The sequence below is a fragment of the Gossypium hirsutum genome, chromosome A06 (genome assembly GCF_007990345.1).
Source record: "Gossypium hirsutum isolate 1008001.06 chromosome A06, Gossypium_hirsutum_v2.1, whole genome shotgun sequence".
Classification (NCBI taxonomy): domain Eukaryota; kingdom Viridiplantae; phylum Streptophyta; class Magnoliopsida; order Malvales; family Malvaceae; genus Gossypium; species Gossypium hirsutum.
Window position 1 is genome coordinate 114,534,091 of NC_053429.1, and position 15,963 is coordinate 114,550,053.

Genomic DNA, 15,963 nt, shown 5'->3' on the forward strand with positions numbered 1-15,963 from the left:
TCCAGAAGAATTGCCGGGTTTGCCTCTAGTCAGGGAAGTAGAATTTGGTATTGATTTGATACCGGGAATAGCTCCGATTTCGATTGCTCCGTATAGAATGGCACCAGCAGAGTTGAAGGAATTAAAGTCGCAGTTGCAAGAGTTGACTGATAAAGGTTTTGTGAGACCGAGTTTTTCACCTTGGGGTGCTCCCGTGTTATTTGTGAAAAAGAAGGATGGTTCTATGAGGTTGTGTGTTGATTATCGGCAGTTAAACAAGGTGACAATCAAAAACAAGTATCCGTTGCCAAGAATTGATGATTTGTTTGATCAGCTAAAATGAGCGACATGGTTTTCAAAGATTGACTTGAGATCTGGGTATTACCAACTGCGGGTAAAAGAGTCGGATGTGCCTAAAACTGCTTTTAGAACAAGGTATGGTCATTATGAATTTTTAGTTATGCCATTCGAATTGACAAATGCTCTTGCTGTGTTTATGGATTTAATGAATCGCATATTTCGGCCATACTTGGACAAATTTGTTGTGGTGTTTATAAATGATATTTTAATTTATTCAAAAGATGATACAGAGCATGCTGAGCATTTGAGGATAGTTTTGCAAACTTTGAGAAATAAGCAGCTGTATGCTAAGTTTAGTAAAAGTGAATTTTGGCTTCGAGAAGTTGGATTTTTGGGTCATATTGTTTCAGGTGATGGTATACGGGTTGATCCTAGTAAAATTTCAGCCATTGTTGATTGGAAACCACCGAAAAATGTAACCGAAGTTAGAAGTTTCTTAGGGCTAGCTGGGTACTATCGGCGGTTTGTAAATGGATTTTCTATAATTGCTGCTCCTATAACTAGATTACTCCGAAAGGATGTTAAATTTGAATGGACGGAAGAATGTCAACAGAGTTTTGAAGAATTGAAAAAGTTATTAACAGAGGCACCAGTGTTAGTACAGCCCGAATCAGGTAAAGAATTTGTGGTGTATAGTGATGCTTCTCTAAATGGTTTGGGGTGTGTGCTCATGCAAGAAGGAAAAGTGGTGGCATATGCTTCGAGGTAGTTAAAACCTCATGAGAGGAATTATCCTACTCACGATTTGGAATTGGCTGCGGTGGTGTTTGCTTTGAAAATTTAGCGACATTATTTGTATGGTGAAAAGTGCCGGGTATATACCGACCATAAAAGTCTTAAGTACTTGATGTCACAAAAAGACTTGAATTTGAGACAACGAAGATGGTTGGAGTTGTTGAAAGATTACGAGCTTGTTATTGATTATCATCCAGGAAAAGCGAATGTGGTTGCTGATGCTTTGGACAGAAAGTTGTTGTTTGCTTTGAGAGTTATGAACACTCAGTTGAAAGTGTCAGATGATGGTTCAATTCTAGCAGAGCTAAGAGTAAAACCGAAGTTTTTACAAGAGATTTCTGAAGCTCAAAAAGATGATCAAGATTTGCAAGCCAAGAGAAAATAGTGTGAAGTTAATACAGAGTCAGATTTTAGAATTGGTTCTGATGCGTGCTTAATGTTTAAAGATCGGATTTGTGTACCAAAGAATGAGAAATTGATTCAAAAGATCCTACAGGAAGCACATAGTAGTTATTTCTCGATTCATCCGGGTAGTATGAAAATGTATAATGACTTGAAGAAAATGTATTGGTGGAATGGAATGAAAAGAGATATATCAGAGTTTGTGTCCAAATGCTTAATTTGTCAACAAGTGAAAGCTGAACACCAAGTGCCTTCGGGATTACTTCAGCCTATAATGGTTCCTGAATGGAAGTGGGATCGGATTACTATGGATTTTGTTTTAGGATTGCCATTGACTCCAGGAAAGAAAGATGCCATCTGGGTAATAGTTGACAGATTAACTAAGTCGGCTCATTTTATCCCGGTACGTACGGATTATTCTCTTAACAAGTTGGCTGAACTGTATATTAGAGAAATTGTTAGATTACACGGAATACCATTGTCGATTATTTCAGATAGAGATCCAAGGTTTACCTCGCGGTTTTGGCAAAAGTTGCAAGACGCATTAGGTACAAAGTTAAATTTCAGTACTGCTTTTCATCCACAAACTGATGGACAATCAGAGAGAGTAATTCAGATTCTTGAAGACATGCTCAGATGTTGTGTATTGGAATTTCAAGGAAGTTGGGAAAGATATTTGCCGTTGATAGAATTTGCTTACAACAATAGTTATCAGACGAGCTTGAAAATGGCACCTTATGAAGCATTGTATGGTCGTAAGTGTCGAACGCCTTTGTATTGGTCTGAACTCAAGGAAAATCAGATTTATGGAGTTGACCTAATAAAAGAAACTGAAGAAAAAGTGAAGGTAATTCGAGATTGTTTGAAAGCTGCTTCAGATAGACAGAAATCTTATGCAGATTTAAAACGAAAGGATATTGAATTTCAAGTTGGTGATAAAGTATTTTTAAAGGTGTCTCTGTGGAAGAAAGTCCTTAGATTTGGACGGAAGGGCAAATTAAGTCCGCGTTTTATTGGGCCGTATGAAGTAATTGAAAAAGTTGGACCGGTAGCATATCGGCTATCATTACCACCTGAATTAGAGAAGATTCATGATGTGTTCCACGTATCTATGTTATGTTGGTATCGTTCGGATCCTTCACATGTAGTTTCACTGACAGAAATTAAACTACAACCAGATATGACCTACGAAGAAGAACCGATTAAGATTTTAGCTCGAGAGGTCAAACAACTAAGGAATAAAAATATTGCACTTGTGAAGGTGTTATGGAAAAGGCATGGAGTAGAAGAAGCTACATGGGAATCCGAAGAAACTATGAGAAATCAATACCCACATCTGTTTACAGGTAAGATTTTCGAGGACGAAAATCCTTAAAGGGGGGGAGAGTTGTAATATCCCGAATTAGGGCCTAATCAGAATAGTGGTTTCGTGACCACAAATCCGAGATAGAAATAATTATTTTATAATTTTTTCGATGATTATGATATGATTGCATGATTGTGTGAAAATTTCGTGATGAAATTCTATGCCTAAAGTGCTTCAATTGAAAGTAGGGACTAAATCGAATAAGTTGCAAAACTTGCATTCTAGAAGTTTTAGTATGAAATTGCTTTGAAATATTTATTAGGGGGTCTTAAATAGCAATTTTACCAATTTTAAGTTCATGGGCAAAATTAGGACATGGAAGGAATTTTTGAAAGTTTAGTGAGGAGGGGGCATTTTGGTCATTTTGATATTAAATGAAATAAAATGGGAAAAATAACACAAAATAGTCATCTTCCCCATTTAGTTGCTGCCGAAACTTCACTCTCACCATAGCCAGGGTTTCTTCAACTTTCAAGCTTCATAGTAAGTGATTCTAAGCCCCGTTTTTAATGATTTTTACGTTTTTGAGATCCCAGTAGCTCGATTAAGCTTATGCTAACAATAATTCAACCTAGGGCTCATATTTGGAAAAATACCCATAGGTGAAATTTGTGTATTTTGTTGTTTTATGATAGAATATGGGGTTTTAAATTATGTTAGACAACTTGTGCTACTCGGTTTTGAGCGAAAACGAGTAAAAGGGCCTAATCGGTAAAAATACCTAATAGTCATAAGTACATGTTAGAGTGAGAATTTGATGTTGCCATAGAAGAGAAAAGTGATCAGCATGTTGTAAAACATAAGAATAAGGAATAAAGTTTAATCCCGAGCCTAGGGGCAAAAATGTAAATATGCAAAAGTTTAGGGGCAAAATTATAATTTTGCCAAATTTTGAGTTAAGGATTAATTTGATAATGTGAGTATTAAATGAGCTAAATGTGTTATTTTAGATCAAGAAAGACATGGAATCGACCTCAATCGAGGAAAAGAAAAGATTGTGGACTAAATTGCAAAATCTTTGTATTTTGGTACCAAGGTAAGTTCATGTGTAAATAATGTAGCATAATTGTTATTTTTTTTGTTTTTGATATTAATTATGTGTTATGCTGAATTTCATTATGAAATGTATGCTTTGTAGTTAATTTCAAATAACATGTCAATTATATGAGTTATTTGTTAAATATAATTGTTACCGAGTATTGATTTCGGCATTCTACGGAAGACGGCAAGGATAAGTGTTGAAGAAAAAAAAAGCTCGTTTGAACCTTAGGAATAGATTAGGATACCAGTGACATGTCACTAGGATGGTTGAGCATCCGAACTCGTTGAGTTGAGTCCGAGTTCACTTATGGATGCGAATGTCCGAACTCGTTGAGTTGAGTCCAAGTTCGTGAGATGTAACTAGGCATCCGAACTCGTTGAGTTGAGTCCGAGTTCACTTATGGATGCGAACGCCCGAGCTCGTTGAGTTGAGTCCGAGTTCGCTTATGGGCGGGTTACATGATTGCTTGATTGAATATGTGGCACTTATGTGCAATTTATCCGTGTATCTGAATTATATTCCGACGTGTTCAACGGGTAAAGTTCTACTCAATGGAGGAATATTCGAGATGTAAAGAGACGTATTGGTGAGTGATGTGAAATGGATATTTTGGATAGGTATGTATTTAACCCTCGGGTTGAGTATTGATACAACCATTATAAGGTAATAAGATGATGAAAAATAATCAGAAATGTGATATGTGTTTTAGTGATGTATGCTAATGTTGATTGGTATAACTGTTTGTTATGTTACTTATTATTTGCATATGAACTTACTAAGCATTTATGCTTACTCCCTCCTTCTTACTCATTGTAGTTTTGGACAAGCCAGCTCAGGAGTCGGGATAGGTCGAAGGCTCAGTCACACTATCTAGAAGACTTTTGGTAAATGGCTTGTAAATTTAAGTATGGCATGTATAGTAATATACCTATTTTGGGTAAATGATCTTATGGTATGGTTGTGGAATGGTTGAGGAAATGCTTGATAATGATAAATTATGAAAATGGTTAGTGTAGATTATGTTTGATGTTAAGGAAAACTATTAAGATACTTAGTGCATAAAAACTCATAAAAAGGATGAAATTTGCAATAAACAGAATACTGCAGCAACACTGACGCGAGTTTGAAAATTTACTAAAAATCATAGAAATTGAATTTGGTCATGGACTATATATCAAATTGAAGCTTATTATGTCTAGTTTCACATAAAATAAATGAAACTGGTAAAGGAACTATATGTTAGAAGATATTTGAATTTTAGTGAAACAGGGTCATAGCAGTTTTTGAATCCCCTGTTCCAACTTTAGAAATTCACCATAAATTATAAAGATATAATTAGGTGGTGTATTTTATATCCTTAGAATATTTATTGAGTCTAGTTTTATTAGAAACAAATCTAATAGTTATATGAATTTTTTACAGAGAGAAATGTGGTTCGTAGTAAACAGAGGTCAGACCAGTTGAGTCCTGAAACAGGGGTAACTTTAACTAATAAACTGTACTAATTGGCCCAACAAAAAATTCTAGAAAACAATTAGTAGATAGATATTTGAGTCTAGATTCAAGGGAAATTTACAGATCTTAATTTTGAGTTTCGTAACTCGAGATATGATTTTTCTTGTGACTGTGACGCAAGTAGCTTAAAAGCTGTGAATGTAGAAACAATAATCCAAAGTTCTAAAAATGTTAAACTAAGCTTAGTAACACTTCATACTCGACTCCGGTGACTGTCTCGGGCGTGGGGGCGTTACATTTAGTGGTATCAGAGCAGGTTTAGTCGGTTCTCAGACTACGTGTTGTATGTACGGATTTTGCTATACATGCCATATGTATAAATTGTGATAGTGTGACGACTTCTAACCTTTTTAAATGATTTTTTTTATAATAAATGGATCCTGATCCAGCTGTGGCAGATGAAGTAGAGAGTAATGCGCCAGCTCCGGCTGAAGGAGCAGCGCCAGCTGAAAATCCACCTCCTACTGTTGGTCAGGGAGGAGGAGAAAGGGGTCGGGAAGCCTTTCTCCAAATTATGAGTGCATGGTACACTAAGTTCGTTCGTACGAACCCGAATGTACAACCTCCCCCACCTCCCCCAATTCCTCAACCTGTACCCCCGATGCCTCAAGGTATGGATCTAATGAAATTTCACAGAACTCCAGTTGATAGAATTCGCAAGCAAGGGGCCGAAGAATTTAAAGTAAATATTGATGATGATGCTGAGAGAGCAGAGTTCTGGCTTGAAAATTCAATACGGGTATTTGACGAATTATCTTGTACACCTGAAGAATGTTTGAAATGCGCTATATCTTTGTTGAGGGATTCAGCTTATAATTGGTGGAAGACTTTGATTTCGGTGGTACCGAGAGAGAAAATAACTTGGGAATTCTTTCAAGAAGAGTTTCGGAAGAAATATATCAGTGAAAGATTTATTGATCAGAAGCGTAAAGAATTTCTTGAGCTGAAGCAAGGTAATATGACGGTTACAGAATATGAAAGAGAGTTTGTCCGATTAAGTAAGTATGCCAGAGAGTATGTTTCTACAGAGGCCAAGATGTGCCGACGATTTGAAGACGGGATCAACGAAGACATCAAGGTATTTGTTGGAATTCTTGAATTAAAAGAAATGGTAGTATTGGTGGATCGAGCTTGTAAGGCCGAAGAATTACTTAAAGAAAAGAAAAAGGTAGAGGCTGAGACTAGAAATTGGAAGAAAAGACCGATGAGCGGTTCATTTTCACAGCAACCTGGAAAGTCAAGGAATATGAATCCTCGTTCCCAAGCTTCAGCTGGGCAATCATATGGGAATTATAAGAAGCAAAATGTGGGTCCTAAATCCCAGACTACTTCAGCAGCCAGTGTAGGGAACTCGAGATTTGTTAAACCTGAATGCCGGCGGTGTGGTAGAAATCATTTTGGTCCATGTAGAGCAAATGAATGTGCATGCATTCCATGTATCCGATTACATTTCGAGTGTTCAATGGGTAATTTGGCGAAGTATTCATTGATGATCTCAATGAGATAAGCCATTGGTGAGTATGTATTTGAGTTATGTTACAAGTTGTAGAGGTATGTGTAACGCCCCAAAAATTAGGCTAGAAATATTGGGTTTGGAGTTCGAGTTCGGGTAGAAGACGGCTCGAATAAATGGGATGATTTAATTTTTATTATTAATATTTAGTATGTTTAGTTAGTAAGAAAATAAATTACGAAGGGTTTATGGTGTGGGAAAAAGTCCAGGGCTCGGCCCATAGCTTTAGTAACATTCTTTAATTTTGCCTCTTAAGGAAATCTGGGCATAAGGCCTTAAAAAGAAGTTGGGCAGAAGCTAGGCATAAAGAAACGCCTGCCCAGTGGTTAGGCACGCTAGGCAGCAGGAAGGAAGGCTAGGGCTTGATTCCCAGCGTGCGCAAACATGTTTTTAAGTCAAGGGCTGCCGGAGGCAGGCTTTAAGAGTTGTTGGGGCTAACTCATGTCACAATAAGGAACTCAGCCCAGTGGCAAGGGATGTTAGAAGGCTGAAGGGGACCCTAGTTCGAGGCACGGGGCGCGCGAGACATTTGTTTTTTTAAGTAAACGGGTTGCACTAAAATAGGATTTAAAAGAATTTGTAAATGGAGTATGCCACAAGGAGTGCCTATGGTGCAGTGGCAGCAGCGTGCTAGGCATGCCGAGAGGATGTGGGTTCGATTCCAGGGAAAGGCAAAATTTTGATTTATTTTTAAGTAGCCTTGACTGCAGCAGTTAAGCTTTAAAATAAATTGTGAGAAGATTATGTCATGAAAGGAACTTCGGTGCAGTGGCAAGCAACGTATGTGTGTTTTTAGAAGGTCGCAGGCTCAAGATGTATAGCAGGCGAAATTTCCTTATTATTTCGCAAGTAACCCAGGCTTCAGCAGGAATAGATTAAGATTAATTGTGACCCTATTATGGTATAAAGGAAAGATTGGTGTAGTGGCCAGCAGCAGGATGTGGAGCGCAGGGACAGGAGGAGGTCTGGAGTTCGAGCTGCTGTGCGTGCAAAGGACCAATTTTGCTGCTCGCGTGGAGAAGGAGTTGGAGTCTGATCAGGAATCTCTTAGCAGCGTGCTGAAGTGGAGCAAAGGGTGGATAAGGCTGTTAAAGGGTGGGAAGGAGTTTGAATGAAATTCAAACTGTGCTAAGGGCTAAAATAAAGGAGCAAAACAAGGAATTTGAATATGGGAAGGATGGTGGTGCCGAAATAGAACTCATTCGGCTTTGGGCAATTAGATGCCGAAATAACTCTCAAATTTTGGCTAGGATGAATTGTTTGTTTATTTTTTTAGCTCAAATTCTCTTATCGTATTTTTTTATTTTATTTTATCAACTTTCATTCCTTTTGATCCATCTTTCTTTTCTTCGCCGAAGCCTAAATCTTCTATTGCTATTCTTAAAATTCTTTCCCTTTTCTTTTTCTTCCACCGATCTCTCTCAAACCATTGCTAACCGATTACCCTTTGTAAAGCTGAACCACACTACGTGATAGCCGACTTTACTCCTTAGCCGAATCCTCTATTCTTTTTCTTCGTTATTCTTCTATTTTCTTCTTAAACCGAATTAAGCATACCACAGAATAGGTTCTAGAAGCCGAATCATTAGATCTGTTCTCTCCTTGTATTTTGGGGTTTTGATCTACAAAAAATCTGGAATAGGAAGGTACTTCGGAACGTTTCTGGCAAGTAGATCCTCGGTAAGTGCTCAGATCTTTCTGTCCATTCGTTATTTCGGGTTTATTATGAAAAGCCGACAAGTCCTTAATCACTTAGGGAGACTGTCGTTTTAGACTAAAGGCTTTAATAGCCTCTTCTTTTGGTTTCATATGTATTTAGTGTGGATTTAAGGACAAGCAGTCAAGGAGCATAGAGGGTTGACACTGTTGGAGCATCTAGATCTGGTAGTTAGAGATCAATAAAGGTAAGGGTTAAAGATATGGACTATGGCCGAATATGGTAAGGGTTTGATGTGTTAAGTTGTTATCGAGTTTTAATCTAATGTTATAGTAACCAATTGTAGGCTGCTCATGTGTGGAACTCGTTAACGTTTCATCGTAAAACGGGTGTGTAAACGACACCCACTTATAGACTAGATCGGCAAAAACTGAAATACCGAAGAGCCAGCATTTTGTGGACTTGCTAGCGTGCGAGCGCTCGTGGGATTGTTGTTTGTTAATCTTGGTAATCTCAAGCGGTAAGATTGCAGAGTGTGCAATTTCGTGCACTTTAGTATATTTGGGCTTAATGGGCTAAAATCGGGTTAATGGGCCAACGGCCCTAATTCGGTAAAAACGCTCGGTAAGTGTTTCTGTTAATATGTTAATGGTTGTAATATGCATGAAAACCCTAAAATGGTAAATTTACTAAAATACCCCTAAGTATGAAAATTACCATTATACCCCTAGGTGCAAAGGAACCATTATACCCCTAGGGTTAATTTTGACTAAAATGCATGATATTCTAATTTTGTATGTTGTATGCCATGACATGTATATCTGTTGCATGGGATATGGGTTATATTGATGGAGGAAACGTTCTTGTGGCTATGCCACAAATATCTGTTTCTGGTGGCTATGCCATAAATATCTATTCTGGTGGCTCTGCCACAATATCTGTATCTGGTGACTATGTCACAATATCTGTTCTGGCAGCCATGCTGCAAACTCTGTGGTGTGTAGCGGATGGGTGGGTCGAGTTGTCTCCCCACATGGTGTAAGGTTGGTACGAGGATGTATATGGATGGATATAGGTTGGGTTTTCTGCATACATGAGATATCTGTTCTGTATCTGTTATGGGCCTTTGGGCTTCATTCTAAATTCTGTATAGGGCTAAGGCCCAACTTAATCTGTTTTTGCAGTTTGATCTAATTTGGACTATGGTTGAGTTATTTTACACACTGAGTTTTCCAAACTCACCCCTTAATTTCATCCATGTAGGAAATCCCCAACAATAGTGGACTTGGAGCCGTGAGGGATTCGGAGTGGCCACATGTTCTGCAAATTCGCCTTTCTTCATGTGTTTTGATCAGCACTTACTTACTTTAATCGTTTTGGGTTTTCAAGTTGTAACAAGGCCGCTTTAATTATTTTTAATTGTTTTTAGTATGTTTTGTTAGCTTAGATATGATATTGCTTTAATTATTTGAAATTGAATAGCTCTAGGGTGCATTTTAAAAAGGTTACTTGATTTCAAAATATCGCATTAACAAAGCAAAGCTTCTGCAACGGAAACGTTTTCAAAATTAATAACCTTTCCAAATGGTTTTAAATGAATTGGTTTTCCCTGAACAATCACTCAGTTAAAGTGTGGAAATGGTTGTGTACATGTCTAGGATAGGATCCGTGGAGAGTTGGGTACTTAAGCAGTCTAATTGGCTCACCTCCTCTTTTCTGGCATCCTACCTGGTGCGCAGCTTCCATTCACTTTAATCTATAACGAGGATATTCTTTAAACACTAAAAAGACTTTAGATAAAACATGACTTTTCCAGTAACACTACAATGTGACACGTCGGATTCGGTCGTAACGTCTGGGCTGGGTTTGGGGTGTTACATTTAGTGGTATCAGATCCCAGTTGCAACAACTCGGCTGTGAATCTAGTCCAAAAAGCTTTTCGAAAAATTTTGCTAAACTTAGGCCCAAGAAGGATATTTTGGAAATGGTTTTGGAAAGTTCGTTTCAAAGATATTTTACAAGGAATACATATTTTAAGATTCAATCTTAAAATGGTTTAAGTTTCTCTGGGTTTTTTGAAATTTGATAACCGAAGAAGTGGCACACTGAATCCCGGGCACCAAGTCTGTAAGTATTTCTATTACTCATACTACACTGTATTAAGATATTACTGTAGATAGAATTGAGACCATATCATGAAATTATATCTAGGGCAATACTAAAAACCCTAGAATACTGAGACTATAGCTAGGCTATGATTCTGTGAAAATAGAAACTTTAAAATACTATCTTTGCATAAAACATATGAATAAGTACTGAAATTTTTGAATTGAGATCTTTGTAGTTACTGTTATGCATGCTGATAATGTAGAGTGTTGATATGGATTCTGAGGGTAAGCGAAGTCTGCCAACTTCGGGTAGCGGTAACTCGGAGCTTGGGACTGAAGCACTGGCCGAGTTAGTAAGGAAAGTGGTAGAAGAAGTATTGGGGACCAAGGTTAAGGAAATTAGGGAAACCCTTCAAGAAGGGTGCTAGGAGTGTAAGAAGAGGAAGGATTCTAGTTCTCAGAAGACTGAGCCTCGTTCTGTGAAACATGTTAAGACATGACCAAACTTTCCAACTTGCAAGAACTGTAACGGGCATCATCCGGGTGAACCCCATAGAAAGACAAGAGCATGCTTTAGATGCTGGTCCAAGGAGCATCGAGCTCAGGATTGCCAAGCTTATTCTATTTAAGTGGGTGTTACGAGTCATATGCGTGCTGGATAAATGTTTCTTTACTTTGGTAATTAGATGTTTTGGGTCACACTAAGAATTATTTTTAATCAGAGTGTGCAGCGGTAGCATGGTGCAATAGTCGGTATTAGACAACTGATAGCTGGGTGGAAAATTTCGAGGACGAAATTTTTTTAAGGGGGTAGAGTTGTAACGCCCCAAAAATTGGGCCTAGAAATATTGGGTTTGGAGTCTGAGTTTGGGTAGAAGACGGCTCGAATAAATGGGATGATTTAATTTTTATTATTAATATTTAGTATGTTTAGTTAGTAAAAAAATAAATTACGAAGGGTTTATGGTGTGCGAAAAAGTCCGGGGCTCGGCCCATAGCTTTAGCAACATTCTTAAATTTTTCCTCTTAAGGAAATCTAGGCATAAAGCCTTAAAAATAAGTTGGGCAGAAGCTGGGCATAAAGGAATACCTGGCCTAGTGGTTAGGCACGTTAGGCAGCAGGAAGGAATGCTGGGGTTTGATTCCCAGCGTATCGCAGGTAGGCCATAAGAGTTGTTCTGGCTAACTCATGTCACAATAAGGAACTCATCCCAGTGGCAAAGGACGTTAGAAGGTTGAAGGGGACCCTAGTTCGAGGCACAGGGCGCGCGAGATGTTTATTTTTTTAAGTAAACGGGTTGCACTAAAATAGGCTTTAAAAGAACTCGCGAATAGAGTATGCCACAAGGAGCGCCTGTGGCGCAGTGGCAGCAGCGTGCTAGGCATGCCGAGAGGATGTGGGTTCGATCTAGGGGAAGGCAATATTTTGATTTATTTTTAAGTAGTCGTGACTGCAGCAGCTAAGCCTTAAAATTAATTGTGAGAAGATTATGTCATGAAAGGAACTTCGGTACAATGGCGAGCAGCGTATGTGTGTGTTTAGAAGGTCGCAGGTTCGAGACGTATAGCAGGCGAAATTTCCTTTTTATTTCGCAAGTAACCGAGGCTTCAGCAGGAATAGATTAAGATTAATTGTGACCCTATTATGGTATACAGGAAAGATTGGTGTAGTGGCTAGTAGCAGGATGTAGAGCGTAGGGACAGGAGGAGGTCTGGAGTTCGAGCTGATGTGCGCGCGAAGGCCCAATTTTACTGCTCGTGTGGGGAAGGAGTTGGAGTTTGATCAAGAATCTCTTAGCAGCGTGCTAAAGTGGAGCAAGGGGTGGATAAGGTTGCTAAACGGTGGGAAGGAGTTTGAATGGAATTCAAACTGTGCTAAGGGCTAAAATTAAGGAGCGAAACAAGGAATTTGAATATGGGAAGGACGGTGGTGCCAAAATAGAACTCATTTGGCTTTGGGCAATTAGATGTCGAAATAGCTCTCAAATTTTGGCTAGGATGAATTGTTTGTTTATTTTTTTTCAGCTCAAATTCTCTTATCATATTTTTTAATTTTATTTTATCAACTTTCATTTCTTTTGATCCATCTTTCTTTTCTTCGCCAAAGCCTAAATCTTCTATTGTTATTTTTAAAATTCTTTCCCTTTTCTTTTTCTTCCACCGATCTCTCTCAAACCATTGCTAACCGATTACCCTTCGAAAAGCCAAACCACACTACGTGATAGCCGACTTTACTCCTTAGCCGAATCATCTAGTCTTTTTCTTTGTTATTCTTCTATTTTCTTCTTAAACCGAATTAAGCATACCTTAGAATATGTTCTAGAAGCTAAATCATTAGATCTGTTCTCTCCTTCTATTTTGGGGATTTGATCTACAAAAAATCTGGAATAGGAAGGTACTTCGGAACATTTCTGGCAAGTAGATCCTCGGTAAGTGCTCAGATCTTTCTGTCCATTCGTTATTTCGGGTTTATTATGAAAAGCCGACAAGTCCTTAATCACTTAGGGAGACTGCCGTTATAGACTAAAGGCTTTAATAGCCTATTCTTTTTGTTTCATATGTATTTAGTGTGGATTTAAGGACAAGCAATCAATGAGCATAGAGGGTTGACACTGTTGGAGCATCTAGATCTGGTAGTTGGAGATCGATAAAGGTAAGGGTTAAAGATATGGACTATGGCCGAATATGGTAAGGGTTTGATATGTTAAGTTGTTATCGAGTTTTAATCTAATGTTATAGTAATCGATTGTAGGCTGCTCGTGTGTGGAACTTGTCAACGTTTCATCGTAAAATAGGTGTGTAAACGACACCCACTTATAGAATAGATCGGTAAAAGCTGAAAAGTCGAAATGCCGAAGAGCCGACATTTTGTGGATTTACGAGCGTGCGAGCGCTCGTGGGATTGTTGTTTGTTAATCTTGGTAATACCAAGTGGTAGAATTGCAGAGTGCGCAATTTCGTGCACTTCGGTATGTTTGGGCTTAAGGGGCCAAAATCGTGTTAATGGGCCAACGGGGCCAATTCGGTAAAAATGGTCGGTAAGTGTTTTTGTTAATATGTTAATTGCTATAATATGCATGAAAACCCTAAAATGGTAAATTTACTAAAATACCCCTAAGTATGAAAATTACCATTATACCCCTAGGTGCAAAGTGGCCATTATACCTCTAGGGTTAATTTTGACTAAAATGCATGATATTCTGATTCTGTATGTTGTATGCCATGACATATATATCTGTTGCATGGGATATGGGTTATATTGATGGAGGAAGCGTTCTGGTGGCTATGCCACAAATATCTGTTTTTGGTGGCTATGCCATATATATCTATTCTGGTGGCTCTGCCACAATATCTGTATCTGGACATTAGAAGGTTGAAGGGGACCCCAGTTCGAGGCACAGGGCGCACGAGACATTTACTTTTTTAAGTAAACGGGTTGCACTAAAATAGGCTTTAAAAGAACTTGCAAACGGAGTATGCCACAAGGAGCACCTGTGGCGCAGTGGCAGTATCGTGCTAGGCATGCTGAGAGGATGTGGGTTCGATGCAGGGGAAGGCGAAATTTTGATTTACTTTTAAGTAGCCATGACTACAGCAGTTAAGCCTTAAAATTAATTGTGAGAAGATTATGTCATGAAAGGAACTTCGGTGCAGTGGCAAGCAGCGTATGTGTGTGTTTAGAAGGTCGTAGGTTCGAGATGTATAGTAGGCGAAATTTCCTTTTTATTTCGTAAGTAACCGAGGCTTTAGTAGGAATAGATTAAGATTAATTGTGACCTTATTATGGTATAAAGGAAAGATTGGTGCAGTGGCCAGTAGCAGGATGTGGAGCGCAGGGACAGGAGGAGGTCTGGAGTTCGAGCTGCTGTGCGCGCAAAGGACCAATTTTGCTGCTCGCGAGGGGAAAGAGTTAGAGTCTGATCAGGAATCTCTTAGCGGCGTGCTAAAGCGGTGCAAGGGGTGGATAAGGCTGCTAAACGGTGGGAAGGAGTTTGAATGAAATTCAAACTGTGCTAAGGGCTAAAATTAAGGAGCGAAACAAGGAATTTGGATATGGGAAGGACGGTGGTGCCGAAATAGAACTCATTTGCCTTTGGGCAATTAGATGTCAAAATAGCTCTCAAATTTTGGCTAGGATGAATTGTTTGTTTATTTTTTTTTCAGCTCAAATTCTCTTATCATATTTTTTTATTTTATTTTATCAACTTTCATTCCTTTTGATCCATCTTTCTTTTCTTCGCCAAAGCCTAAATCTTCTATTGTTATTCTTAAAATTCTTTCCCTTTTCTTTTTCTTCCACCGATCTCACTCAAACCATTGCTAACCAATTACCCTTCGTAAATCCAAACCACACTACGTGATAGCCGACTTTACTCCTTAGCCGAATACTCTATTCTTTTTCTTCGTTATTCTTCTATTTTCTTCTTAAATTGAATTAAGTATACCACAGAATAGGTTCTAGAAGCTGAATCATTAGATCTGTTCTCTCCTTGTATTTTGGGGATTTGATCTACAACAAATCTGGAATAGGAAGGTACTTCAGAACGTTTCTGGCAAGTAGATCCTCGATAAGTGCTCAGATCTTTCTGTCCATTCGTTATTTTGGGTTTATTATGAAAAGCCGACAAGTCCTTAATCACTTAGGGAGACTGTCGTTTTAGACTAAAGGCTTTAATAGCCTATTCTTTTGGTGTCATATGTATTTAGTGTGGATTTAAGGACAAGCAATCAAGGAGCATATAGGGTTGACACTGTTGGAGCATCTAGATCTGGTAGTTAGAGATCGATAAAGGTAAGGGTTAAAGATATGGACTATGGCCGAATATGGTAAGGGTTTGATGTGTTAAGTTGTTATCGAGTTTTAATCTAATGTTATAGTAACCGATTGTAGGCTGCTAGTGTGTGGAACTAGTCAACGTTTCGTCGTAAAATGGGTGTGTAAATGACACCCACTTATAGACTAGATCGGCAAAAGCCGAAATACCGAAGAGCTGGCATTTTGTGGACTTGTGAGCGTACGAGTGCTCGTGGGATTGTTGTTTTTTAATCTTGATAATCTCAAGCGGTAAGATTGCAGAGTGCGTAATTTCGTGCACTTCGGTATATTTGGGCTTAATGGGCCGAAATCGAGTTAATGGGCCAACGGGGCCAATTCGGTAAAAATGGTCGGTAAATGTTTCTATTAATACGTTAATGGCTATAATATGCATGAAAACCCTAAAATGGTAAATTTACTAAAATACCCCTAAGTATGAAAATTACCATTATACCCCTAGGTGCAAAGTG